Source organism: Gigantopelta aegis, chromosome 6, assembly GCF_016097555.1.
Source record: "Gigantopelta aegis isolate Gae_Host chromosome 6, Gae_host_genome, whole genome shotgun sequence".
Classification (NCBI taxonomy): domain Eukaryota; kingdom Metazoa; phylum Mollusca; class Gastropoda; order Neomphalida; family Peltospiridae; genus Gigantopelta; species Gigantopelta aegis.
Genome location: NC_054704.1, coordinates 55,732,634 through 55,757,545, shown reverse-complemented (window position 1 = coordinate 55,757,545; position 24,912 = coordinate 55,732,634). Strand labels below are relative to the sequence as shown.

General features: G+C 38.0%; 1 long non-coding RNA gene across 2 annotated transcripts in view; it reads left to right on the top strand.

Annotated features, from left to right (window-relative positions):
* Positions 1-24,912, top strand: part of LOC121374040 — a 68,951-nt gene that overhangs the window by 17,565 nt on the left and 26,474 nt on the right. The window contains exons 3-4 of one of the 2 annotated variants that reach the window (XR_005958177.1): positions 13,139-13,340; positions 22,293-22,571. This is a non-coding gene — a long non-coding RNA (uncharacterized LOC121374040). Of the gene's footprint in view, positions 1-13,138; positions 13,341-22,292; positions 22,572-24,912 lie in introns of those variants that run through there. The other variant, XR_005958178.1, reaches the window with a different exon arrangement.

The following is a 24,912-nucleotide window of genomic DNA, read 5'->3' as shown; positions in this document are numbered from 1 at the left end:
GTCCGTCACCGCCCAATTCCACACCCCTGTCCTTGTATTTTAACCAACTGGAACATATTATTTATATAAAAAAAGACATCCGTTAATCAGGGATTGGGTATTGATGAATTGTTTCTAAAATAAACCCACTCTAGCGTGTATGTCTCTTTTCTGAAAATCGATATTACAAATTGATCCTATTTAATGCACCAAAGAACACGTTCTGTGATTTAGTATTTTGGACGATCAGTTTGCTGAATGTGGAATGACATGGACACTAGTACGGGCGGGATATAGCTTAGTCGGTACCTCAAGCGCTTATCTGAGGTTCGATGGGTCGCAAGATCTATCGCCCAGTATGGACTCGTGGTTTTCCTCTTCCAACGACTGGTACACAGAAGGCCGTAGTGTGTACTGTCCTCTCTATGGGGAAAGTCCATAAGAAATATAGGAGATCCCTGATGCTGTATGTGTATGGAAGTAGTCTATTTGATGGCAGTGCGTGCCGAAACAACCGTATGTTAGACACCAAATAGCCGTAGTTTAAAATGTGCTGCAGTGTTGTTAAACAACCATCTCGCTTTTGTTCCTTCTACTTCGATCTGGAAGCTACCAAGGAATGGAAGTCACAAATACCATTGAGGAAAAAATGAATTACAATGTCCTACTTCTCATTTATTAGTGTTCGAAGATGTGTACAAGCACTTATAATTATAACAAAAAAATAATAATGTTACATCAAATACTAAAAGTTTGTTTTGTTTTAACAACACCACTGGAGCACATTGATTAATTAATCATCAGCTATTGGATGTTAAACTTTTGGTAATTCTGACACGTAGTCATCAGAGGTAATCGGCTACATTTTTTTTTCTAATGCACCAAGGGATCTTTTATATCAACTTTCCCACAGACAGGAAAGCAAATACCACGGCCTTTGACCAGTTGAGGTGCACTGGTTGGAACGAGAAAACATCAAATGCTAGTACATGTACATATCGTTAACAAACATCTAACTTAGTAGGTAACGCGCTCGGAAGAGGTGCCTTGGTTCGTAGGATCGAACCCCCTCGGTGGATCCGTTCTGTTTTACCCGTAACTACCAGTGCGCCGCGATTGGTATTTGAAAGACCATGGTATGGGTTGTCCTGTCTGTGGAAAAGTGCACGTAAGAAAGTACAGAACTGCACCAAATGACTTAGTAAGCTGTGAGAAACTTCATATCAAATTGTAAATCGAAAATGGTGCTATAACTTGTAGAATCGATCCCGTTAGTGGAATACTTTGGATTACTTCCCTTTAAATCAATGCTACGGGACGAATATATCAAAGATCTTTGTGTGTTGTGTTCAGTCTCTGAGGAAAGTGCATATGACATATCCCTTGCATCTAATTCGCATTAGTAGCCTATGTGGCGGTAAATTAAGGTGTCGCTAACTCATGAACCGTAGTTGGATATGCGTGCGAAAACAAATTATCGCCATCATTACTGCGCACGCAATCATTCTCTACAAGAAGAAATATCCAAATGAAATCATGAAAATACACTGCAGCTGGTAAGATATTCTTCGCTTTTTGTTTCAATATATAAGTCAAAGATATAATAATACCAGTACTAATTTATGAAAACAAAACTGTTCTAGAAGGCTCAATCACCACACCATAACACACTATGGTAATGTGTAGCATTTTCCTAGGGAATCGACATTGAAATGTTCAATCATCCTGATGTTGATATTATTATAAGCATTATGTGTAGCACAAAATTAAAAAAAAAAACCACCTCAAACTTTCGAGAAAGCATTAGTAGTATGCGCTTAACCCAACTAGATTAATAAAATAGAAGTATATGTACAGCAAAACATCCAGGGCCAAATTTACAAAAACTGGGTTTTTTACTTTCACACGTGTAACTACATGTGTTAACAATACGTAAAGGGGCTGTCGTTGTTTTATGTCATTTTAAGACGTTTTTGATTAATACAATTCTGTAACGACTAAAATTAGTAACTAAATACAAGTTTTTGTTCAGAATATCAATGTCTTTATATTCAATGTGTTTCTGGTCATCCTTATTTTCTTTCTTCTTCTATTTTCGTGCTTATATCCAATTAAGGTTTAAGCACGCTGTCCTGGGCACACATTTCAGCTATCTGGGGGCTATCTGTCCAGGACGGTGGTTAGTGGTTAGTGAGAGAGAGAGAGAGAGAGAGAGAGAGAGAGAGAGAGAGAGAGAGAGAGAGAGAGAGAGAGAGAGAGAGAGGGGTGTAATGGTCTTAAACCTGCCCAGTGAGTCGTTAAAACTGACTCTGGGTGGGAGCCGGTACCGGGCTGCGAACACAGTACCTACCAGCCTTCTGTCCGATGGCATAACCATGACACCACTGAGGCCGGTCTGGTCATTCTAATATTTTTAAGTAGCCCAAATTAGATTTTGATTGTCACTAATTCCGTACATGCGGAACAAATAATACATTAGGAAATAAACGAAGTTTGACCTAGTATAGACACTAACATTTAATTGCTATGTTATGTTAATATTTAATATATTATAATAGCAGTCGTTAAAAAGAGCAAACTCACGACAGTCCTTTTTAAACACCTGCGTTTAACAAAAACAGTCTTCCCGAGTTCGGCGTGGCGGAACGTTGCCCAGTAGCAAAGCGTTCGCCTTTTACGCGGACGGTCTAGTATCGATCCCCTTCGAAGGGTATTGAGTTATTTTTCCTCTCAGCTAATGCGCCACGACTGATATATCAAAGGCCGTGGTATGTGCTATCCTGTGTGTGGGATGGTGCATATAAAAGATCCATTGTTACTAAAGGAAAAAAAAAATTGCGGGTTTCCTCTCTAAGACTATAATTATAAGTCAGAATTACCAACTGTTTGACATACGTTTCCTTGAAATAAAGTACAGTTGCATACATTGTAATCCAGGCCCCGTTCCACGAAGCGATCTTAGGCCTAACATTACCTTAAGCGCATAGCTACCCTATGCATTTAAGTTCATCCTAGGGCTACGATCGCTTCGTGGAACGGGGCCCTGGGCGCTACCGCCCACTCAGCTCCAAACACTTCGTATATACATACATAATTTACTAGTATTAATGTAAGGTTCAGTGAAAAATGCGGATAATTAGTACCTAAATATTGGCAGTGCATGTAGCTTTGATGATTCATAAATTAGTAAATCAATCAACGCCAGAGGACAATCACCGTTCGTAATAAAAAGATGTGGTGTAAGTTCAGTCAACCGCTAACGTCCGCTAGACTGGTTTATGCGCTTCACGTTAAACCAAATGGCCACGTCGGGAACCAATCAAGTAGTTTACGAATGTTAGCGTTCAATGTTCCCTGGCTGAAATTGGGGCTGGTTCGCCTGGTGCAGCGAACTGGTCCTAGAAACGTTGAAAAAAAAAATCATAATCATCTCGATACAAAGGCACTGTAGAAATGACTGGTCTTTATGTTACGAGTTGCGTGCATTGTTATTGTAATACACTTCATCACAAGTGTTGTAGTCCAGTCAAACGTGAACTATTCGCTTACGGTCTGGCTTTCAGTTTGACGACCGTTGATACCGCTACCTGATAGCTGGGTGTGCCAATCAAAGCGATTTTACACCTGGGTTAATACATTTCAAACATAAAACAATATCCAGATGCGATTTATTTTGAAACAAAATATATTTGCTATTGAGTGGAATTGTATGATCATAGTTCTTTAGGGAATTATATTGTTTAATATGACTCAGAAAAAAATATTAATGTGTTTCTAATACCACAAAATGTGTCTTTCGTGTAAAATATTGATATTTTTTTATTGTCTGTATGTTCATAAAAACAAACGTTAATAAAATAAAAATAAAAAAATAAAAATAAAAATAAAAAATCCTGATTGATCCTAAATATCTTTATATCATTGAAAATTTAATCCATATTTGTGTCTACTACATACGAAATAATTGCTTTTAATATATTATTAATGTACACACAATCAACTTCAATAAAAAAATTATGATGATTATAATGACGTTCATTTTGGGTATTATCGAATACAGACATTAAATTGCTTTCCTATAAGAGAAAAAAAAAATATATTTATGTTTGGGATCCAACCCTGGGGTACGAACTCGGCATCTATCATGCTGAAACCTGGTTGATATCGATTGTACACGTGTCATCGAATCTCTGGGATTTTTCATTTCAATTATAATGTCGTGCTTGTATCCACTTCAAATTCAAGCACGACATCTTGGGCACACACCTAAGCTGAGGCAGCTGTGTTCAGGTCAAGCGCTATAGATTAGATTTTACTGATACTGTGAGAGAGAGGTCAGTGTAGTGGTCTTACCTCCCGAGCCGTTAAAACACGTTGTAGGTCGGAGCTGATAGTGGAACGAGAACCCAGCATAATAATATAAGCCTTGAAGCTGATGACCCTAACTTCAGATGTACGTACCTCTTCAGATCCGTTTGAAATGCATTTTGGGCTACTATAAAGTTAACATCAGGGCGAACAGAAACACACTGGATCTGCGAAAAATAATAAATTAAGAAAGAGGATGTATTAAATAATGCGCAAGTTAACGATAAACAAAAATCTATAATAATTACAAAACCAAAAAACATTAACACTGTTTAAGCAATGGAGTTAGACCAGGGCGAACCCAGGAAATAATTTAGGGAGAGGACCAAGAGCAAAATGACGCATGGGTCAACACTGCACAGGGACCTTCTATGTAACTTGTAATCAAATTGTTCGAAAGAAGGGGCACCTTTGTAGTGGAGGACAGGTCCTCCTTTTCCCCTCCTATGGACCCGCCCTTGTTAGTGGCTTTAACGCTGATGGCTTAACCACTATACCGCCAAGGTCGTTCACCCCTGAGAGACAGCTCGGGCATACATACACATCTATTAATGACGTGACAGTCGTTTACACGGAACCGACGATTGAGTACAGGAGATGTTTCTCTGAGTTACTCGCTTGGGAAGATTGCTTACCGTCCATGACAACGATAAACTGTCGCCTGTTGATTACACGTTTCCCAGACGGCTTGGTAATGGCGACAGCCCTCGGTGTCGTTCGTATAACCCGTAATTAAACGACGGAGAATCGTGTGTATCGCTCGGTAGATTGACGACCCAATCAAATGAAACACAGTCCGTCGTTATATTTCGGCCATAATCGTAACAGGCGGTGTTTAGATCCACGTTTAGGAGATCTTGTCAGTGTTGTGTTAATTTAATCTATCTGTGAGGAATAATAGAATCGTATGAGTTCTCTAGGAAGAATAGGTTTGGTCCCCACTAAATATCTGCTGTATAGTAGAAATCTAAATTACTGTTTTCTATCTGGTGGGTCTGCTAGATTGTTTCATTATTTTATTTCATTTCATTTATTGATTGATTGATTTATTTATTTATTTTTTTATTTTATTTTTTACACATCACAACGACCCTTAATCGGTGATTACAAATTAAACATGTAATATTTAAGTATGTACAGTAGTTTGTTCAGCTTTATTTTTAGCTACTTCCCTTCAGTTCTCATTTTCATATATTTTATTATATAATTATGTTGTTCGGCGTAGTAAAGTGTTGACTACCGAGTGTCGTTCGCATTTTCAATAGTTTAGTTGTATAATGTATTAAACAATGGTGACGGGACGTTTGTCTGTTATCAAAGAGGTTCACGGTGAACACTGAATGCGAAAACACAACAGTTTATTAAAATCTGTGGCTAGGTTTGGTTTTACCTTCAACAGCATCGATGGTTTTATAAAATGGTCAGCCGGTCCTGCAACCTTAAAAGTCCAAGAATATCTACAGGAACCACCTGTCGTCGACAGAACTCTCTGGCAAAGTCATAGGTTGTGCCCACGACAGGCGAGCTTGAACAGTTCTCTGATGGAAGCATGCTAAAACTTACCCACACCCACACATGCAGGAACCATGTTACATTGAAATTATCTCTTGTGTTCAAACAGGCACATTCTGAATACGGATTCCCATGTTTGGACATATTATCTATTAGCTGTTTTGTCATAATAACCATGAATGTTTAGTCAGTCCCTGAAGTGAAATGTATACAGGGCTAGCGTAAGCTACTCCTACTTAATACGGATTCAGTGCGTATATGTTATTTTTCCAGACAGACGGCCTCCAGGGAGATTCGCGTTTTTCTCTTTGTGTAGACTTATTTAAAAAAAAAAAAATTAAAAACTAATTATCATTACCATAATCGTCGCCATTATCGTCATCATCATCATCATTGTTGCTCTTCGGGTTTGATATTCTAGACGTGTCTTCAGGTGCTAGCAGAGGAGAGAAGGATAGTATAACTATGTGTCACGGGGATTCTATAATACCCGTAACTGAATGAAACACGATTGTCCAAATATCTCTCCTAACTGTATATCTATTAGATCTCTCTGTAACGGGCGGTTTAAAACCCTAGTGTGGCTCGTCTAGGTATGATCAGAGATAAGATCTTATATAAAGTATATATTATTATAGCACGTTTAGTTCACTAGAAAACACAACAAAACACAATACACTTTGGAATCTGTATTAACCTACGCTGACAAATGTACTGCCGCAGTAGTTAATTAATAACAACAATAATAACAACCCAGAACTGATCACTTAATTAGTTAATCTCTAGGTGTCTAGTTTACACAATATGCTAATCACTTCACAAACACACCCGCACGTGTGATAATTGAGAAACGCTAACACACACAAGTGTAATAATGGAGAATCGCTTCCAGGGGAACTTAATTAATAAAGGAATTACAGCTCTATTCCTAACTGGTTAATTTTTAATTAACCCTAACTACTCATTCAGTAACCTTGTAACACAGAATTAATACTGGTACCTATCACAATAAAGACAATAACCTACAGTTTACCTAGGTCCTCTAGGATGACTGGCTAAGCTTTATATATATATATATATATATATATATATATATATATATATATATATATATATATATATATATATCAGAACGGTGAGCCTACAGAATACTGCGTCAGATGACCGGCAGCACCGTCTAAATAATATTGGTATAATACAGTATTAAAATATTTAAAGTCACATCAATCATATCAAGGTTATACACAGAGCAGAAAATATATATTTACCAAAGTCCCGTCTGAACTAATATAGATCGTTCAGTGGACGACGTCCGTGATCCCCTGGAGCCTTCCTAGTTCTCCCAGATATCTCTAAACCCTAGCTATTTATTCAAAACTCTCAGAGACAGCGAATATCGCCTGGGGGTACAACGCGGTACCTCACCTATCATCTGATATTCCACCTTTCCCAGAGTCGGTATATTTTTCTCTGATCGTCAGACTGGCTGTCGCGAATCACGGTTGTAAAAACCGTACTCGCGGAGGTATTACGTAACTACTGGCCACCTGGGCTCCGCACCTGGGCTGGGTGTGTATTAGGCGACCGTCGCGCAAGGTATCACGTAACAAGGTGTCCACCTGGGCTTAAGTGCTTATTGGACTGCACACGGCCCTCTAATACAATTAATATCGCCACAGGCCAAAACAAAATTACGAGGATGTTCCGTCACACACCCCCACCTCAAAAAGGATATTTCCTCTACTCTAGGAATAGGGAAATATACTACATTAAAACAAAAGGGTGCGTTAACCGACGCATACGGGCATTTATAACACATGTAATAATAAGGTGACTACCAGTAATCACAATGAGTCTCTGAGTCCCTGGTATACAAATAAAATATATAAAAACAAAACAGAAATCAAGAATGTCAACACATTATCATAACGTTCAACTTCGGGACAGGGCATCAGCGATTACATTGGATGTGCCCTTGATATGTTCAATGGTAATTGGGTATTCTTGCAGAAGAACACTCCATCTCAAAACTCTCTGGTTGGAGGCTTTCATTAGGATGGTCCAGTCCGTCTTCGTCTTCTTGGAACAGCACAGCTCCAGCACCCACGTCACTGGCACCCACAGCTAGCCTGAACGGCATTCAGTAGTCTGGTGCTGCCATCACGGGAGACGAGTAGCGCATCTGCTTGAGACGGTTGAATGACTTCTCGCATTCACCTGACCACTGGAACTTCGTTTCTTTCTTTTTCAGTGTCGCACGTTTTCCAGGTTTTTTCGATAGGCATGCTGTCGAATCGGTGTAGCGTTCGGTTCCAAGCGCACATCTTGGCTTAAGGTGCTGGTAACCGTTGGCAGGTCCTGACAAATGGAAACATTGTCTTGTTTCAACGTAGTCAACTTTGCTCGCTGGGGGTTCAAGTCTGCTAGCATCTGGCTGTTGGTTAATTTGATCTTTGCAGTTTTGACGTCATCACGGGAAATTGAGTGACTCTCAATTTGGACCGGTAACACTGGAACTATCGGCAGTCTGTCAAAATAACCTTTTAGCAAATTGATGTAACAATACCTACTTTTCCTAACCCTATCAGGAGTGTTTATCACATACCCGGTCTCATTAACCCGTTTGTGCACAACATAGGGCCCGAAATACCTGTTCTGCAATGAACCCCGTTTAATGGGAAGGTACAGCAGCACCTTATCCCCTGGTTTAAATTCCCGACTCCTAGTCTTCCTATCAAACACTGATTTTATTTTGCTCTGAGCATGGCTCAGTTGCTTCCTAGCCTTCCTAGCTCTAACTCTCTTATTCATTAATACTCCCTTGTCCATATCATAACCTGACATCTGATCCTCCATCTCACCCTCTGTTAACAATGTAGTGCGAGCTGCCAACAATTTTGGATCAGCCCCCTGCTCTAGGATTAACTCTTGTCTATTACAAGGTAAGCCCCCTCTATCAAACACAACTGGTTCAATTCCCCTCTGCGGGAGATCAACAGGTTCCACCACATTTAATTCCTCAGTTGACTTATGTACCATTATACTGATAACCTCATCCACCTCAATTTCATGGCTCACACACGTATCAGACAAATCACAAATATCCTCTGCGTCTTGTGTTACCTTTCTGGCCATAGCCCTAGTCATTACATACGCAGGATATCTAATATCATCAACCTCACTCTCTCCTACTAGTAAAGGGATGTCTTTAATTAACAATTGGTCACATTTCGGCTGACAACACTGACTAGTCAAATCATTACCCAACAAAACTCCTATGTTTTCAACAGGCAAGTCCTTCACGACTGGTCCCGTCACAAACTTCGAACACAAGAAAACGTTATGTAACCGGACAACCATTTTTTCTCCAGTAACTGAGGTTAAAGCCAAACTACGTCCTGTATCTGAATTTTCAATACCAGCTAAACACTTTGACGTTATCAGCGACAGATTACACCCGGTATCTCGATAGATTGATATTGCCTTAGGACTCAATTCTTGTTTCACATCACAAACCATACCAGTGGATACATACGGGTTTACTTTCTCTGCCATAGGACTAACCATTAACTCTCTCGCTAACGGAGCTGACCTCACTAAACCGACCAATTGCGCATTATCGCGTTTCCTTTTAAAACAGTCCCCGACAAGATGGTTATCCTTTTTACAGTAACTGCAATGTGGACGAAAGGTTCGTGCATTGGCTGATAATGCAGGTTTATCCTTACTTTGCCCACCAGGTGCATTCCTTGCCTGACTAGCTGACCAACTAGGAGACTCTCCCCGATAGTTACTTTCCCGGGAAAAACGTGGCTGAAATTTCTTCTTATCACCCTGTTGTAAAGAGCTACCCTGTACTGCCTGAGCTTTGTGTATTAACACGTAATCATCTGCCACTATGCCTGCCTCCTCTATCTTTTTGACATCACGATCCTCTAAATGAATACGTAAGTTAACTGGTAATCCATTTTTAATGTCCTGTAAGATCAACAACTCCCGTAACTCGGTATATGACTCTACCTGATGAGAAATCACCCATTTATCAAACATCCCTGCCTTCTTAGCCACAAACTCACTATAAGACTGACCCTGCGTTTTTCTCAACTCGCTATACCGTAAACGATAATCCTCAGGTCGTAATTCATAAGCCCTCAACACTGCAGCCGTAACTAGGTCGTACTGACTTGCTCGCTCATCACTCATTGAATTATAAGCTACACTAGCCTTCCCCTTAAACTTAGACACGGCTAACAATGTCCACTTAGACTGCGGCCAATTTAGCTGCTTAGCGGCCCGTTCAAAAAGTTGAAAGAACATATCTACCTCCTGGTCATCAAATACAGGCACTGATCTATATACTTCCGACATGTTAAACCCATTTCCTGCCTCTCGTCTAACTTCTTCAGTATTCAACTTTAACTCATGTTCCACTTTTAATTTTTCTAACTGGAATTCTCTATCCCTCTCTTCTCTCTTTCTATCCCTCTCTTCTCTCTCTCTCTCTCTCTCTCTCTCTCTCTCTCTCTCTCTCTCTCTCTCTCTCTCTCTCTCTCTCTCTCTCTCTCTATCTTCCCTATCTCTATCACTATCTTCTCTATCTCTAGCTCTATCTTCTCTATCCCTATCTTCTCTCTCTCTCTCTCTCTCTCTCTCTCTCTCTCTCTCTCTCTCTCTCTCTCTCTCTCTCTCTCTCTCTCTCTCTCTCTCTCTAATGCACGTTCTTCTCTTTCGTACTCAAGCTTTTTAAAAGCTAATTGTTGTTCCACACTTAACTCATTTATCTCTATCTCTGGAACAATCTCACTGTCTTCCATAACAGGACTATCACCAAAAACTTCCTGGATAATAATTGTCCTTATATCTCCTAAGGTTTTAGCTGATGTTAAATCAATTTCTCGCTCACCCGCGATTTCAACTAACTCGGCCTTACGTGCTCGCTTAATCTCCACTACACTGAGCGTAGGCCTATCCAGCAAATTCTTATCCATGTTTAGATATGACGCACTTATTATTAATTAATTTTCTAGTGAACAACGTTGCTACTTCTAGTAATTTGTAAAAATAATTTATAAAGCCCCCATTTACAAACAATACTTTTTTAAATATGCGTGTCCCGTTTCAGATCCCGGACGAGCGCCCAATTTTCTACTCCTGTCACGGGGATTCTATAATACCCGTAACTGAATGAAACACGATTGTCCAAATATCTCTCCTAACTGTATATCTATTAGATCTCTCTGTAACGGGCAGTTTAAAACCCTAGTGTGGCTCGTCTAGGTATGATCAGAAATAAGATCTTATATAAAGTATATATTATTATAGCACGTTTAGTTCACTAGAAAACACAACAAAACACAATACACTTTGGAATCTGTATTAACCTACGCTGACAAATGTACTGCCGCAGTAGTTAATTAATAACAACAATAATAACAACCCAGAACTGATCACTTAATTAGTTAATCTCTAGGTGTCTAGTTTACACAATATGCTAATCACTTCACAACAACACCCGCACGTGTGATAATTGAGAAACGCTAACACACACACGTGTAATAATGGAGAATCGCTTCCAGGGGAACTTAATTAATAAAGGAATTACAGCTCTATTCCTAACTGGTTAATTTTCAATTAACCCTAACTACTCATTCAGTAACCATGTAACACAGAATTAATATTGGTACCTATCACAATAAAGACAATAACCTACAGTTTACCTAGGTCTTCTAGGATGACTGGCTAAGCTTTATATTACAAAATACTCGTATAATGTTAGAACAAAAAGTCTACGATTTACTTCGTCAGATGACCGAAGACACTGTCTAAAGAATATTGGTATAATACAGTATCAAAATATTTAAAGTCACATCAATCACATCAAGGTTATACAACAGAGCAGAAATAATATATTTACCAAAGTCCGGACGGACAACGTTCCCCCGGGATACCTTCCTATCGTTCTCCTCGATATCTCTAAACCCTAGCTATTTATTCAAAACTCTCAGAGACAGCGAATATCGTCTGGGGGTACAACGCGATACCTCACCTATCATCTGATATTCCACCTCTCCCAGAGTCGGTATATTTTTCTCTGATCGTCAGACTGGCTGTCGCCAATCACGGTTGTAAAAACCGTACTCGCGGAGGTATTACGTAACTACTGGCCACCTGGGCTCCGCACCTGGGCTGGGTGTGTATTAGGCGACCGTCGCGCAAGGTATCACGTAACAAGGTGTCCACCTGGGCTTAAGTGCTTATTGGACTGCACACGGCCCTTTAACACAATTAATATCGCCACAGGCGAAAACAAAATTACGAGCATGTTCCGTCACACTATGAGTGGTTAATAACGACAAATAACAACTGATGACCATAACGAAGCTATATTATAGTAGGACTTAGCCCAGTAGTAAAACACTTGCCTGATGCGCGGTCGGTCTAAGATCGATCCCCATTGGTGGGTCCATTTGGGATATTTCTCGTTCCAGCCAGTGCACCACGACTGGTATAGCGAAGACCGTTGTGTGTGCTATCCTGTCTATGGGATGGTGCATATAAAAGACGCTTTGCTACTAATGGAAAAATATAGAGGATTTTCTATCTGATTAAATTATCTAATGTTTGACATCCAGTATCCGATGATTAATAAATCAATGTGTTCTAATGGTGTCATTAAACAAAACAAACTTAAACTATATTATATAGTAATATAAGTATACGAACATAACTATATATCTCTTAATTACGGTAATATAAGTAGAAAACGAAACAAAATTAATCTACTACATTTCTTGTTTTTCAATCTGTACAAACAAACCTGTTTAAACTGCCACCTCCATGAAGTAGCCAAACCGCCTGTCTTAATGATTTTTAAAAATTACATTTTAACATTAATAAGGTCAGGTCACATGACTGTGCATTATCTTTCCTCGTACAAATCTGATTCTCTTAGCCGACCGTGTTTTAACACTGCACTAATACTGCAAAACAATTGCTGTAAATTTCCTGATACCAAAACTATTGCAATTTTGTTGCAACAAGATACGTGGCACTGTCTTACGGTACATTACTGTAACTGCATAGTATTCTGTGATTCAATTTTTTTTTTGGTAAGAAACATAAAGCTTTAACTGATATTTGAATTTTAAACCTTTAAACAGTGTACAGGGCCGTAGCTAGCCTATTCCTCTCTTCTTTTTTATTCTTTTTTTTTACTGATTATTGATATTGACGTTTTAAGTATGTAATCTCCCTGAAATAATGCAAAATGGTATTTCAGAGCTCCGGACCCCCAAGTGTCTTGCGACTTCCATGCTCGTTCGTTCCAAGAATTCATCTGCCCTCTTACCACAAAAACTCATAGCTACGGCCCTGATGTAGTGTTATTCACAGTACAGAAGAAAAAAAAACAGAAAAAAATGTATGGCGGAGTAATGGAGTGTTTCCAATTACAGCAGCAGAACATCCCAGCAAAAATTGCAGTAAGTAACTGTATTGTTGGCATACAAAGTGTTAAATAACAGTAAATTAGTGGCATCGCCGCTACCAGTAATTTACTGTAATTTTGACAGTGTACTTTTGGTGTCTGCTTAACACGGGTTAGACTGTAACCCCACATTACAATAATTAATACGTCATATTTTGGACGATCTGGAAACAAATTTGTGACGTTTTCTGCGACGAAGTGTGAAGTGACCATAAGATATATTCTCAATGACGAATTATCGAGGTTGGGTTAATGCATCGCTTCTATTAAAATATCTCGACGAAATGAATGGCAATGCAAAGATCATCCTCGCTTCCCTTAAACTACTTGAGCAGTGTAGGATCATCAGGCAAATGGAAGGTTGGTGCCTCCGCACGATCGAGCAAACAGGCAAGACCACAGATGTATCTCGAGTCACGAAAATCAATCTCTTGGCGGAAGAGTTCCATAATGAAAGGGACATCATTGAACCATTACGGTTCGCCAAGAAGCTTCTTTTTAAACTAGAAAATAGTAATGTCTCGGTGTCTTGTATAGGGTTCTTCCATAAAATGGAGGAGGTGAGATGGGGGGGATCGAATTTTTTTAATAGTTTTTCCTTTCGTAATACTAGCAGAAAATCGATGCTTAGAAAGAGGCCGTAAATTGCCTGCCGAATTATTTCGCGATCGTTTTTACTCTAAGTTGTTATTACTTTACTTTTTAGTTTAAAGCTGCTATTACCGCACGTGAGGAGTAAAACTCACTAATTCTGTTAGTTTTAAGGCACTGTATTTGGAATATATATAATATTTAAGCATATGGAGTAGATCGTGTGTATTTTCCACGCCCTTCCACGGCGAATAACTAATTAGATAAAAATAATCATAGAATGGCAATGTTTTTTGTTGAGGGCTTTTTGTTTGTTTGTGGGGTGTGTGTATGTTTGTGTTTTATGGATGTCTTTTTTTGTGGGGTTTTTGTGGGGTAGGGTAGTTTTTTTTCTCGGTTTCTTTTTTGTTGTTGTTGGTGGTGGTGGTGGTTTTTTGGGGGTGGGGTTTTAGTTTGGTCAACTAACCAGTAACCCACTATCCTGGAAAACAGTCCAGATAGCTAAGGTTTGTTACCAGGACTTCTATATTAATTATATAACCACGAAATAGTTTAAAGTGGCATGCACTGTGTCGCATAAATCTATACTGGATTAACAGTAGAGTTCATCAAGAAGTTTCATAAACATATTGGCTTGGTCTATAATGACTCAAGAGTCAGGTGTCACGTGATGCAAAGAAGCTGCACGAAAATTTGTAAACCTATTAGCTACGTCTATAATGACACAGGAGTCGGGTGTCACGTGACGCAAGGAAGCTGCGCCAAATTTCATAAACCTATTAGCTAGGTCTATAATGGCACAAGAGTCGGGTGTCACGTGACGCAAGGAAGCTGCACCAAATTTCATAAACCTATTAGCTACGTCTATAATGACACAAGAGTCCGGTATCACGTGACGCAAGGAAGCTGCACCAAATTTCATAAACCTATTAGCTACGTCTATAATGGCACAAGAGGCGGGTGTCACGTGACGCAAGGAAGCTGCACGAAATTTCATAAACCTATTAGCTAGGTCTATAATGGCACAAGAGTCGGGTGTCACGTGACGCAAGGAAGCTGCACGAAATTTCATAAACCTATTAGCTACGTCTATAATGGCAAAAGAGTCGGGTGTCACGTCGGCTGCATCTGGAGACGTCGGGGCCGGTGGCGTCGTCATCCTCTTCTGCGGGGTCGTGGGGGTTGGCGTCGCAGAAGGAACCGCACATGGCGGTTGGGCCGTCAGCCTCCCCCCCCCCCTCCGTGCCGCCCCTGGTTGGCCGTGACCCGGTGTACGCAACTCGGTACTCCACCAACATTCCATACTGGCTATGTCCCCCCCCAGGTGTGTGGGGGGGGGGGCTGCTAAAGCGAGAGCACATGACGAGACGTCTTGCTTCATCGTAAGCGCAAACTGGAATGAACGCGGCTGCATGAATGAATGAATGAATGAATGTTTAACGACACCCCAGTACGAAAAATACATCAGCTATTGGGTGTCAAACTATGGTAATGCAAACAAATACGGTGATGATCAACATCAATATAAAAAATAAAAACAGTGTAAAGAACTGCAAAAATACAAATATCACAGACAGATATTGACTTTTATTCAAAATTTCAATTTGTGCTGTATTGGCTATTCTCAAAGAGAATGTTTCACCCCTGAACCACGGTGAGGTTACAGCACGCCTGCGGCTGCATGGAGTTTCATAAACCTATTAGCTAGGTCTATAATGACTCAAGACGCAGGTGTTCAGTGACGTAAGGCGGCTGCAAGAAGATCCATAAACATATTAGCTAGGTCTATAATGACTCAAGACGCAGGTGTTCAGTGACACTAGAAGGTTGCAAGAAGTTTCATAACTCTGTTAGCTAGATCTATAATGACTCAAGAGTCGGGTGTTCATATTAGATATGTCTATAATGACTAAACACTCAGATGTTCAGTGTCACTAGGACGCTGAAACAAGTTTCATAAATCTATTAGCTAGGTCATACTAACACACGACTCAGGTGTCCAGTGACGGTAGGAGGTTGCAAAACGTTTCATAAACCTATTAGCTATGACTATAATGAATCAAGACGCAGGTGTTCAGTGACGTAAGGCGGCTGCAAGAAGATCCATAAACATATTAGCTAGGTCTATAATGACTCAAGACTCAGATGTTCAGTGACACTAGAAGGTTGCAAGAAGTTTCATAACTCTGTTAGCTAGATCTATAATGACTCAAGGCGCAGATGTTCAGTGGCGTAAGACGGCTGCAAGTAGGTTCATAAACATATTAGATATGTCTATAATGACTAAACACTCAGGTGTTCAGTGACACTAGGACGCTGAAACAAGTTTCATAAACCTATTAGCTAGGGCATACTAACACACGACTCAGGTGTCCAGTGACGGTAGGAGGTTGCAAAACATTTCATAAACCTATTAGCTAGGTCATACTAACACACGACTCAGGTGTCCAGTGACACTAGAAGGTTGCAAGAAGTTTAATGACTCAAGAGTCGGGTGTTCAGTGGCGTTAGGAGGCTGCACGAAAGAAGGAAGGAAATGTTTTATTTAACGACGCACTCAGCACATTTTATTTACGGTTATATAGCGTCAGACATATGGTTAAGGACCACACAGATTTTGAGAGGAAACCCGCTGTCGCCACTAAATGGGCTACTCTTTCCGATTAGCAGCAAGGGATCTTTTATGCGTGCTTCCCACAGGCAGGATAGCACAAACCATGGCCTTTGTTGAACCAGTTATGGATCACTGGTCGGTGCAAGTGGTTTACACCTACCCATTGAGCCTTGCGGAGCACTCACTCAGGGTTTGGAGTCGGTATCTGGATTAAAAATCCCATGACTCGAACCCAGTACCTACCAGCCTGTAGACCGATTACCTAACCAAGACGCCATCGAGGCCGGTGAGGCCTCACAAAGTTTTATAAACCTATTAGATGTGTCTTTAATGACTTGATACTTCACGTTCTTTATTTGGCTTAAGTTAAAAAAAAAAAAACGTATTAGCATAAATACATACATATATAATCACAATATATATACAAATATACAAAGACAGGTGGAGAGTGATTTAGGAATTAATGGTAAAATTAAGATAGTAAACTAGTAATAGTGGTGGGATGTACATATATATGTGCATTATAAACATTATCGTGGTATAGTAATATTGATGTATACCAGATGAAATATGATTAATATACTAGCTAATGAAACGGCAGGTTAGTGGATATCATATTTTAAGTAAGCTGCAGTAAATCGTCTCTAACTTTATTTGCCAAGACAAGACTTTATTTACTCTCTGGCCGTTGCACAACGGCGTAGGAGGAATATATACATAATATTTCTATAAACACGTGACAAGATAAAAGAGAAATACAAAAGTTAAATTACAATGATTGTGAATTAATTCCTATGAACATTTGCATACAACATAAAGCTGTGAATATTCATAAAAATACAAATATATAAACTGTTTAGCCGGTAGAACTAGTTAAAATTGTTATTGGTAAATTAATGTTCAATATATATGTAAAATGTACTTCTGGGGGTTGGGGATGTAAAATATCAAGGATGTTTAAATGCATTCAAAATTACTTTTATAAACTTTGCTAAATTCTTTAGTGTACTGATTCGTTTGTTTTGCATTAGTTCTTTGAATTTATAAGTACTTGGTCTAGTATAGTAATAAGGATGTAAAAATTTAGTCCTAGAATTACTAAAGTGGCAAATGAAAAGATAGTGAAACTCATCACCAATTTCACTTTCATTGCACAGGGTACAAATTCTATCTTCTAATGAAATATTATTCCAGCGTCCTGTTTCTACCGGTAAATAATGGTTTGATGTTCCGAATTTTAAGAGTGGTTTCCACAGTTTTTCTGGAAGTATATTAATGTATTTTTCTAAAATCAGTTGTTCCTTTTATAATTGGTAGGTTTTGCCTCTCGAAGATAATGATATGTTACTTCTCCATGTTTGTGAATATTGATCAGTTTGTCTTTGTTTAATTTGTTGCGAGAGACAATTAACTTATCTGAAAGTATGAGCTACCCAGACATTACCCATTCCCAAGTTTTCCAAAATGTTTTTAATAGTAATGACCCATTTATATTCTGTTCCGTTAAAATATAGTCATTTAGCATTACTTTATACAATAACGTCGAAAATTTTGACTGCTTTCCTGATAAAAGCCTTGCCCAGTAACATACCATTCTTCTATAAATTATTAATTCAATAGGAAGTCTCCCTAGCTCTCCAAAGAGCATAAAAAATGGTGTTGCTTTCTTAATAGGTAAAATATGTCTTTAAAAATGTATTTGTACGGAATTAAATATATCCATTTTCTCATGTCCCCAGACTTCACATCCGTATAACAAGATTGGAAGGACTATTGAATTAAACATTTTAAATTTACATTCGGTTGATAAATGATTATCTTTGGCTTTTGATAATACAAAATACATGGCCTTAGTAGCCTGCTGGCTGAGCTTAGTTTTAGTAATACGGAAGTTATTTAATTTAGTAAAGATAATTCCAAGATATTTATATTCTTTTACATTCTCTAGAACAGTGTTTCCGATCTTGAAAGTATGTTTATAATCTCTAGTGGTTCCCTTAAAAAGTAATATTTTCGTTTTGCTACAGTTTATTTTAAATTTCCATTTTAAAGAATATTGATAAAATATATTTAAAGGAGAGGACAATTAAGGCATTTGACCTGGTATGCATATTCAACGATATATAATGCACATTATTGCTTAATATCAACACGTATAATCGTATAGTTAATTAATAAAACGGTTAAATGTGACGACTATTATATATAACGGGCGCAGCCATTTTGTACCATCTCAGTGAGTACGCCCTCTGGCGAGCTGGTGGTTACGTAATACTTAACGCGTCACATCAGGAATGAGCCTTAGAACTAGAGAAACACAATCTTCCTGGTTTTTGCGGGATGATAAATAGTCATACATTGCAATATTCTGTAATAATACGCATCCCAGTAAGCCAACAGTAAGTATATCCAGCATTATATATATTATTTTTCAATACAAAATAAAATACCATTGTCAAAGTGGCTACACAACAAGTCGAAACAATTAACAATGTTTTGCCCATGCATTAACCTACGTACTGAAATGATACACGGAGTGTTTTCTTAGTTAATTGGTCTATGCTGTTAGTTGCTTCTACCTTTGATTCCTGATTGGCAGGTGTGTATTTGATTGGTAACCAGACGAGCCGATTAATTGACGCTGTCTAGACACAAAAATACATACCGGTATTGTGGAATATTACCTGTCACCCCTAAAATTGTAATGGACATGGTTTATTACTGTAAATAGTTCTGTAAAACTATTGATTAAGTAGATTTTTTCCATCTGAAAACAGAGAACTGACCAATTACGTAGTCCCAAAGAAAAGAAAATTATCACTTGGGTATCGTGGGTTGTCGTTTTTGCTCCAACGTAGCATATCAATAGGCGTAATAGTGTAAATTTTTCCTTTGGATTATTAAACAGAGAAAAAACACTATAACCCCATTTTTTTCCCGTTAATGCAACTTGAAATATATTTAGTTAAATAGTTTATTATATTATTACGTCATTTATGCTGTTTTACAAGTCAGGTTGATCAAAGAGAAGCGCCTTGTCGAAAATTACTGCTTTTGTTTACACTGTACATACAGGAGATGGTCAGGAGCTGACGTCACTTCGCCCCAAGCTATCCCACCGGACGTCACAAAAACGAAACAAAATGGCTGCCCCCAGTTAGCAAGAATAATCATGGTTTTTCATTAACTCTAAAATTACGCGTTTTTCATTTGCTAAAGTGTCAGTATGTGTTGGTGGTCCGGGTATGCATCTTTCCAACACATAAGGCTCTTGTTGGAGTTGACCCTACCTTTAAGGTGTGTTGTAAGTCATTTGCGGAGGTTGATAAAAGTGCGGTATCGTCTGCATATAACAAACAAAACATATGTAGTACAATATCTAATGGTGAATTTTTATTATCGGACATAGCGCCAACTCCTTGACATCCATGGTTAGTTAAGTAATCTTCTATATCGTTTAAATGCAGGGAAAATAAAATTGGGGATAAATTTTCACCTTGACGGATGCCGATATTGCATGGGAATAAAGCCGATTGTTTATTATTTATAAGAATAAGTGATTTTAGGCCTTGGTACATTTCGTAGATAATTCGAAAGAATTTACCGTTGATATTATTTTGCAGAAGTTTATGCCAAAGTAGCGTTCTGGGTACCATATCAAATGCCTTCTCAAAATCAACAAAAGCGCAATATAGCTTTTTCTTTCGTTTTTTAAGGATATCTATTAAGTGACGTAATGTAAAAATATAATCCGTAGTTGAATAGCCTTTCCGAAATGCGGTTTGGGCCTCACTAATTATATTGTTTTCTTCGATAAATTTATTTAAACGGTTATTTAGTAATGTTGTGAATAGTTTAGAGCAGCAGCAAAGTAATGTAATTGGTCGGTAATTTTCGGAATGTAGTCGAATTCCTTTATTTTTGAATATTGGTATAATAATACCAGTGTGCCATTCTTCAGGTAAAACTCCATTATCAAAGATTGTATTAAAAAGCTTAACGTAAACTGGCAGGAGCAAGGTGGCTGTTGATTTAGTGTATTCATTAATTATTTTCTCTACACCTGCCGCCTTGTTTAATTTTAATTGTGATATAGCTTGCATTATTTCATGTTCAGTAATTTTTTCGTTTATAATATCATTGTCGGTTACTACGTTTAGTACTTCGTCCATATTAAAATCAAATACATCACCGTTATTGGGCTCTCCTTTATTTAAATGGCTGAACTAATTTAAAAATTCATCTGTCGAAGGAATGTTAGAATTAGGCAGTTCCTTATTCTTAAGTATTTTGTAAAAATCTTTAGGATTGTCTGATCTTAGCTGTCGCATTTCATTTTCTTTTTTAAATTTGTACTGAGAAAAGGCTTTAAAAATCCATTTCTTGTAAGACTTACTGGCATTAATTAATTGCATTTTATTATCTATACTTTTATTTTTTGCATATAATGTTTTAGCTTCATGATACTTCCGTCGTAATTTTTTACACAATGTCCCAAACCAAGGTTGCGTGTTGCGCGCTGACCTTTTATTTATGTTATTGTGTGCACGCACGTGACCGAATGTCGAGCCGCAGTGTCTAAAAATAGATTTTTTAACATGTCGGCTGCGTTAGTCACACGTGTTTTCGAATTAATATTTTCGTCGTCAAGAACTAAGGATATTTGTTGGACTGTGTTCGTGCCAATGTTTTTTATAAATTCTTCACGTTTATTAGGAACCCACTTGCGAACGGTTTCTCTATTTAAATCATTATTATTATCAACAGGGTTAAATGGGTCATGGTTGTATTTACATGAATAGGTAAGTGTTACTGCACAAAACTAAATATTTTCCCAGGTTATTGATATTATTGTATTCAGTTGTTAATAGTTCAGTGAGCCTAAATACGCTTGGACGTCTGTGGTAACATTGTTTAATATACTTATTCCTCAAATCATTCATAGCTGGGCAAATAAGGATAAAATGATATTCGTCTTCTATATCATTAGAGTTACAAATAGTGCATTTTCTTTCGGCCCTGTCAATTTTCTTATACCTTCCAGTTTATATATATGTCTAAACACTCAGGTGTTCGGTGACAGTAGGAGGTTGGAAAACGTTTCAAAAACCAATTAGCTAGGTCTATAATGATACACTACTCAGGTGTCAGTAACCCACGTGTGGGTAATCACCCTGTGGACCTTTCGTCGTACGAGGTTAGTGTTCTTAAGTGGAAATGTCAACAATAATTACATCAGTTGATATATTCGTTTTCTGTTAACTAATATGTCTGGTATTAAAAACATCATTAAAGAAATTCTAATTTGTCTGTCTATCATTTCAAGATATATGCTTATTATTTAAAACAAAGTTGACGTTTTTCATTATTGCACAAGTTAATTGCACCTGTTCGCAGATGGTATCAAACATTTTTTTTTTAAATGAAATATTGTTGCATCTTTCAATTTCTTTGCTAATACGAATCTTTGGTATGGAGTCCGTACTAAAATTAATAGGTTTTATCGTTAAAACAATAGCCCCTTTGGGACAAAAAACATTTTTCATTGTAAGCTTCTTTGACGGCTTCTGAAGAGAAACGGTCGTCAGGAGAATACTTTCATAAATTCTGCTCTCCACTCACTCCGGTCCAGTTTTTTTCATTGCCATAACTTCATTGAGACTTTGTTTTATGTTGATTTGTCGACACTCCGTAATGGGCAAACGATTGATGATTGATGCATAAAGGTAATTTTATTTACAGAATGTTTCCCCGTGGGACAGGTTCTGTTTGTTCAGGCAATAGTGTGCTATCTCGGAACACAGCATTGATAAAATTCTCAACCTTTTAGGAGAATATTCTATCTCGCAAATTGAATAAAGAGGGACACATTTGTTAGAGACACGGTGGTGGAGATTTGATGAGCTCTGCCAGTGTTTAAAGAAGTGTGTTAATGCGAGACACTGTTCGTGTCTGTGGCCTTGATGATATATTGAGTTTCGTGACGGATTTAGCAATGTCTTCCTTTCTGCGAACATTTTGTTTTCCTTTCTTACAAAAATAAATAAATTAGTCTTCCTTTTTTCTTAGAACCTTGTGTCGCTTTGTCTCAACATACGGATATATGGGATTGCGTGGTGTCTCTGTGTATACATACACACACGCACACACACATGTGTGTGTGTGTGTGTCTGTGTGTGTGTGTGTGTGTGTGTGTGTGTGTGTATTAATGTATGTATTAAAGTATGTATTGATGTATGTATTGATGTCTCGTATATATTTTGTGCATGTCGGGATTGACTATTGCATACACAGATATTAACGCACTGGCGCAGGGGATAATTAAATAATTTCTGGCCTGACGAATTATCTCATGCCGCTGCTCGGATCCGAACCTGTGGCACCGAAGCATCCGCACCTTGGAGACTTGTCACGACACGTTCTCGTTCCCGCTTACGTTCATGAAACAGTGGGCATACCTGGCAAGTTATATATATGATTTATCTCTTTCAGCTCAATTGTATCAACAGGAAATAGATTTAGCTATACAGAACTAAGATTTGAACTAAGATTCATACTCAGAAATTGACGAGACTATTTTTCATTTATAATACACTATATGCTACTATTATTAGCACATGTATATTTAAGATTTATTATCACCTAGGGCCTGGTGTATCAAAGACCGCGGTGTGTGCTGTCCTGTCTGTTGGAAGGTACATATAAAAGATCCCCTTTCTGTTTATGGACAAGGTGACAAACACTACGATATGTACATGTGCTCTAATGGTGTCGTTAAACAAACCTAACTAAATTAAACAGTTCGATTTTTCTAAACAATTTTTTTTTTTAACCATATGTCATATTAATTTGAAAAAAAAATTTAGAATCAGACATTTTGCTGACGATAAACTGTTTAGGATTTTTTAAAGGCGCGGACCCTAGTTTCAGCCTGTGAAAATGGACACTAAGTTTAGTTAGTCTACAAACATTCAACATATCTGTACGAGGTTATAACATAGAGAAGCTAAACTCAATGATGTTTAAATTGGGAAATACCGTTTAATAGTAACTAGAGTCTTGTTTGGATAACCATTATTTCTCAGACGAACGTGCGTTATAAGAATTATGAAAAGAAAATGCTTTTCGGGTTATTATAAAAACCTGGATGAAAATGATGTACGAAAATGAATATTCTAAATAATAAAATGTAAGTACTTTAAATTATCAAAAACGGCTTTAGAACGGAAAAATCAGTCGTAGTGTTTAAAAACTAAGGAATGCCACTTTAATATATACTACACTACATGCTGTATTATTATTAACCCATAATTAAGATTTATTATCACCTAGCAGTTATGTACAACCTCTTTCCCAGTTAACCGTGCCGACTCCAGTGTGATTACTTTGAAGACGGAGTATCTGAGAGATGTAAACAGCTTACAAAGTTTACAAAATGAAGTCGATCTAGACCCAATTAGAGAGTACATAAAATCAATAACGCGACCAGTTATTATCGTCGTCCTGATTTACGAACCGGTTGAAATGTTCTCTGCGCCACAGTTGGACCGGTGGCGCCAATTACGACCATTTTACAGCGGTTTATGGACGTAGTGGCAGCAACAGTATACCCAGCCAGACTTGAAACAAAGTCTGGGTCTAGAAGGACTCGATAATGTTGTAATAAAAAGTATCTATTTTTCTCGTATGGCCAGTAATACTATGACAGTTCATCGCGAAGATATGTGTATTTGCACTACAAAGACTCGCTAGTTCTTATTGATGAAACTGAAAGTTCAACAGTGATTGTCATGTGGAAGTAAATCTGAGTTCAGAAAAAAAGACATTTTTAGGGACGTATGCCGAGTTTGTTTAAAGGGTTGGGCGTTAAAGGTGCATTTCTGGAATATGTGTACAGGTAGTATACCAGGGCTTGTAGAATTTTTATTAAATCCATTAGCCATGGGATCGGTGATTTAAAACAAATTAGTAGCCACCATTACAAATTCACTAGCCCTAATTTATTGTAAGTTAATACAATTTTACTAATAGTAATAATGAGATATGTCACCTAAAGAGGGATATAGAGCTTAAAAACACTAAGATTGGGAAGTCGGGGTGGAAGCTGGATATATATATATAAAGTAAATTTACAAAATAGACTTAAATGCAGCATTTGACCACTTTTTTTTAGCCGTCGGGCATGGCAATGGTAGTTATTTACTAGCCCAAAATTGAATATCACTAGCCATGGGAATGGGGCTACCATAATCTAGAACGCTGACTACTAAATAATATGAAAAACCTTGTTAATAGGGTGTTGTTTGTCGCCAAAGAGGAATGGACTGATCGAATGAATGAATGAATGAATGAATGAAATGAC